This window comes from Petaurus breviceps, unplaced genomic scaffold, assembly GCF_028583685.1.
Source record: "Petaurus breviceps papuanus isolate PSGF00001 unplaced genomic scaffold, PetGlider_PUasm1.0 527, whole genome shotgun sequence".
NCBI lineage: Eukaryota > Metazoa > Chordata > Mammalia > Diprotodontia > Petauridae > Petaurus > Petaurus breviceps.
The window spans coordinates 230,172-235,856 of NW_027186359.1; positions in this window are offsets into that span (position 1 = coordinate 230,172).

Sequence of the window (5,685 nt, forward strand, 5' to 3'; positions counted from 1 at the left end):
TTCATTTGTTTGGATCTGTTTTATAGTATCTTGATTTCTCATAAAGTCATTAGTTTCCATTTGCTCCAATCTAAATTTAAAGGAATTATTCTCTTCAGTGAGATTTTGAAATTCCTTTTCCATCTGAGCAAGTCAGCTTTTTAAGGCATTCTTCTCCTCATTGGCTTTTTGGGGCCTCTTTTGCCATTTGTGTGAGTCTATTTTGTAAGGGGTTATTTTCTTCAGTATTTTTGGGTCTCCTTTAGCAGGCTGTTCACTCTCTTTTCATTATTTTCTTGCATCATTCTCATTTCTCTTCCCAATTTTTCCTCCACTTCTCTTGATTTTCAGAATCCTCCTTGCGCTCCTCCATGGCCTGTGGCCAGTCCATATTGTTCTCGGAAGCTTTTGATGCAGCAGTTCTGCCTTTGTTGACTTCTTCTGGTTCTGTTCCGATCCTTTTTGTCCCCAAAAGGATTCTCTGGTCTGATTGGGCTTCCTCTGCTTGTTCATCTTACTAGCCAATTACTTGCCTTTTGAGCTCTTTGCCACAATAGAACTCTGCTTCCAGAGTGGAGACAGCTTCGTCCCAAATCACTGGGGTTTTTCGCAAATGTTGTCAGAGGTCTGAGGAGGGGGCCCTCTCTACAGCCACCCCAAGCTCTGGCACACTGACCACATACCCCAGGACCACCATCCAAGACTGTGATCCAGATCCAAGCAGATCAAAGTAAGTGGGATTACCCTCTGAATGGTCACTTGGTCTCTCTATGATCTGCAGGCCAGGAGCTCAGGAGGCAGCCACAGGGCAGCCATACCTCCACCACCTCTTGCCCCAGGGACAGGGGCCAGACTGTGCTCTTTCATCACCCAGTTCCAACAGAGTTCCCTGTCGACCTTTTACTTTCCCTTTGGCATTTATGGGTTGAGAAGTCTGGAAACCTCCACAGCTGCTGGTGATCCACTCTCCTGAAGTCTGCTCTGGCTGTTCTGGGCCGCTGGTTGAGGCCGCCCCAGCTTGGCATGATAGACCCTTCCTGTTCAGCCTGCCAGGCTGCCTTCAGTGAGAGATTTTATTCTCTCTGTCACTTTGTGGGTTTTGTAGCTCTAAAATTTGTTTAGTCATATTTTACAGGTATTGGAGATTGTAAAGTGCTTAGCACAGTGCCTGGTATACAGGGACATATAGATATTAACTATTATTATTTTGTGAATCAAGTAGAGTTAGGGTGTGGGTAAAGTTAGGAGGGAAGCATATCCCCCTTTTTCCTTTTTTTTTTTTTTTTTTGCTTTTTGGAGGGGCAATAGGGTTAAGTGACTTACTTAAAGTCACATGGTTAGTTAAGTGTCTGAAGCTGGATTTGAACTCAGGTCCTCTTGACTCTACAGCTGGTGCTCTATTTACTGTGCCACCTAGCCACCCACACCTTTTTTCTTTACTGATGGTTCCCAAACAGAAATCTCTGATCCTGATTACTCTGCTACATTTCATCTCATGCTCTCCAGATTACCATGGCCTCCAGCACCCTCCACAAAATGAAATAGCCCCAACTTCAAAGGTCCCAGTGCTGCCATAGTGTTCCATTTGGTCTTTCACCAATTCAGCCTTGACAGAGCTGCTGACATCATTTCAGTCCCAGATCTGATCATGTCACTCTCCTGCTCCAGAACTCCCCTGGTTCCCTATTGCCTGCAGGGTTGGGTAGAAACTCTTAAGCCTTTCTTGGAAGGTCCTCCCCAAGCTGGCCCCAATTGACCTTTCCACATTACTTTTGTGTGAACACTACAATCTGGGCAAACTGACCTACATTTTCTTCTGTGCCCATCAATCCCTGAGCCCATCCTTCCTCCTTTCCCTCTCTCCCCATCCCAATGATTCTGAACCCCCAGCTGCCATTGTTTGTAGCCCATTCTTGGTCCCCCACTGATGGGTCCCTTATTCCCCTCCCTCTAAACCCAACCCCACCAACCTGCCTGCTAAAGACACCCACCCCTTCCTTGGTGCTCACTGGGATGCCTGCTCCATGGATAACAGATTCACTTTCATCTCAAACCTCTTCCTTCCCCAGTCCTTCCATATTCTGGCTATCACTGATACCAGGCTGCCTCCTGCTGGAGCCTCCCTGGCCTCCCTTTCTCTCATTCCCCTGGACTCCCTGGTCATGGGAGGGCAGTTTTAGATCCTCAGTCCCCATCACCACTTCGAGAATCTCTGGCTGCCACTCAGTAACCTCTCCTGCATTGGGGTTCATTCAACCAGGTTCTGGTGGTCATTACCGACTGACCTCCACAACACCCTCCCTTACTTCCTGAGAGTTCAGTGCCTGCCCTGGTGACCAAGGTCTGTAAATTTCTCACATGTCTCCCATACGCCCCCTCCTCTGCTCTGACCCTGGCTCTTCCTGGTGTGGGCCGTCCTCACCACACTCCTGGTCTATTGGAGCAGCTGCTCTGCCTTCCCCAAGTCTCTTCTCATTCCAGTCCATCCTCCCCTCAACTGCCAAGATCTTTCTAAAGCATAGGGTTGACCATGTCACCTCCTCCTCAATAAAATTCACTGGCTCCCTCTCACCTCCAGAATCAAATATAAAATCCTCTGGCATTCCAAGCCCTTCATAGCTTGCCTCCCACCTTTCTAGCCTACATTACAATACCACCCCCGCCACGTACCAGGAAATCCAGTGAGCCGGGCTAGTCATTCTTCCACAAATTTCTCCATTTCCTGACTCCAAGCCTTTGCCCTGGCCTCCCCCCATGCCTGGGATGCCCTTCCGCCTCTTTCCTACCTGCTGGCTTGCCTGGTCTCCTCCGAGTCCCAGCCAAAGCCCCATGATGGCAGTGCCTTCCCTCTGCTCATTCTCATTTGTCCTGTGTTTCGTTCGCTCACGTGCTGTCTCCCTCATCACCCAGTGAGGATTTTTGCCTTTTCTAGCATCCTCAGCACTAGTGCCAGCAATAAAGCACGTGCTCTCTCGATGGCTATCGCCTGGCGCAGTCTTTTCTTCCCGACTTCTACCCTCCCATGAGGAGACTAAGACTCCCTCAAACACCTAACCTCCCGCTTCCTCTCCTTCCTCATTTCCCATGACCTTCTCCTCCAACCCACCTGAGCTGGTCACAGCCTTGCTCTTGCCATCTGCCACAAAGGCACCAATTCCCTGTTTATAAACTAGGAAATTCCGTTATCTGATCCTGACCAGCTGTTATTCCACCTCTCCCTAAGACCCCAAACCCTCAGTTCCTCAGTAGTGAATAGCCAATACGCATACATTAAGCATTGTCATGTGCCAGACACTGTCCCAAGTGCTGGGGATGCAGGTGGACAATAGCCGCCCTCCGGGAGCTCGAGGGCTAGTGGGGGACGATACCAGTTACAAAAGGTAGCTGAAGGGGGGGGGGCAGAGAAGTCCAAAGTCGTCCCAAAGCAGTGCGGCTGCTGGGACATGGGGAGAAGACTGTGCTGAGCCCCCTCCTTAAACAGAGGCCCCAGAGTCCATGGTTCTGCCCTGCAGTTGTGGAGAGCCATCAGAGGGCCAGAGGGGGTGGCTGATGCATGAGGACCGCAGCTGGTTCGGCCTTGCAGGATAGTGAGATTTCCCTAGGATGAGTTTCCTGGAGAAGGAAGGCACGATGGATAGGTCCAAAGAAGTCCGTCAGCCCTGCACCACCTACACTCTTCTCCCTTCCCCATCTTGAGCCCTAGGTGAAGCAGGTCAGCTCTACCCTGAACTTGTCTCACATCCTTTGCCTTCCTTTCCCGCTCCCCCCATACCCTATCACAGATCAGCCTCTGCCTTGGATTACTCCCACCACCCCCTCTGCATATCCTGCCTATGGCTTGTCTGTTCCTATCTGCTTGTTTTTCATCTCTCCCATGAGATCATGAGCTCCTGGGGGGCAGGGACTGTCTTCTGCCTTTCTTTGTGTCCCCGGTGCTGAGCACAGCGCTTGGCACACAGTAGGTCCTTAAAACATGTTTAATAACCGACCGACTGCCTGACTGGCCTGTTCCAGGCTTAGGGTTTATTCCCTAAGTGGATCCATGTCCTGTTTTTGTCCAGACACGCCATAGGGCACAACAGGGAGACCAGCGACAGACTCACATGAACTGCTTCTTTCCCGATGCTTGTGAGGCGGGATCTCTGGATCTGGGCCAGAACATTTCTGGGTTAGCCCTTCTGTGGGCTGGAGGCTTCTGGCTGTGTTTTTGTGCAGAGCAAGACGCTTCATATCTGGGCTCTGGGCATTTGCCCAGAATGTCCCCTGTGCTTGCAATTGTCTCCCTCCTCTGCTCCACCTGCTAATCTCCCTGGCTTTCCCTACTATCACAGGATGAAAATTACAATGATTCAGATCCACTACAATTCTATTCAATTCAATAAACAATTATTAGGCACTTACTGTGTGCCAGGCACTGTGCTAAACAATAGAGTTACAGAAAGAAGCAAAAGACAGTCCCAGCCCTCAGGAAGCTTACATTTCAATCGGGAAGACCACACAGAAACAAATAGATACAAAGTAAACTCAGATAAGGAAAAGAGAGAAGTTTCAGGAATTCAGAGGGCTTGGGAAAAGCTTCCTGGAGAAAGTGGGATTTTGTTAGCACTTAATGGAAGCAGAGAGGTCAGCCACTGGAATGGAGGAGGGCGAGTGTTCCAGAGCTGGGGGGTGACCAGAGAAAATGCCCAGAGCCGAGAGACAGAGGGTCTTGTTCATGAACAGTCAGGAGACTCTGAAGAGTGTGTGGTGGAAAGGTCTAAGAAGTCTGAAAAGAGAAGCTGGGGCAGGGGATGAAAGACTTTCAATGTCAAACAGAGCATTTTCTATCTGCTCTTGGAATACATAGGGAGCCACTGGAGTTTACTGAGTAGGGGGTGACATGGCCAGACCTGAACTTCAGGAAAATCACTGGTGACTGAATGGAGGACAGATTGGAGTGTGGGGATACTTGAAGCAAACAGACACCACCTCCCCAGTAAATTAGGGTTGCAGGGGGATGGCAGTGTCAGAGGGGAGAAGGGGGTATTAGAAAGATGTGGCAGAGGTGAAATTAACAACAGATATTGCAGAGTTGAAATCGAAGGCCTTAGCACCACATTGGATGGGTGGGTGATAGTGAGCGGTCCAGGGTGACTCCTAGGTTGGGCGCCTGAGGGTCTGGAGGAAGGGGGTGCTCTCTACAGCAACAGGGAAGGGAGAAGGGTGGTGCAGGGGAAAGAAAACAAATACACTGTTGGACCTGTTGGGTTTCAGATGTCTACTGGACATCCTATTTATGATGGCTGAAAAGCAATGGGAAATTCAAGACTGAAGGTCAGAAGAGAGACTGGGGTAGGACAGGAAGATCTAAGAGCATCAAGATAGTCACCGAATGCATGGGTGCCCAAGACAGAGCCTGAGGGACACCTGTGGTCAGAGGGTGTGATCTGGAGGAGGATCCAGCAAAGGAGAGGGAGGAGGAGAATCAGGAGAGAGGCAGAGACAGAGAGGGGAGAGACAGAGAGAGACAGAGAGACAGAGGGGAGAGACAGAGGAGAGGAGAAGGGGCAGAGGGAGAGCGAGACAGACAGACAGAGACAGAGACAGAGAGGGGAGACAGAGACAGAGAGAGACAGAGAGGAAGAGAGCCAGAGAGAGGAGAAGGGGGGGAGGGAGAGCGAGACAGAGACAGAGAGAGACAGAGACCGAGAGGGGAGACAGAGAGAG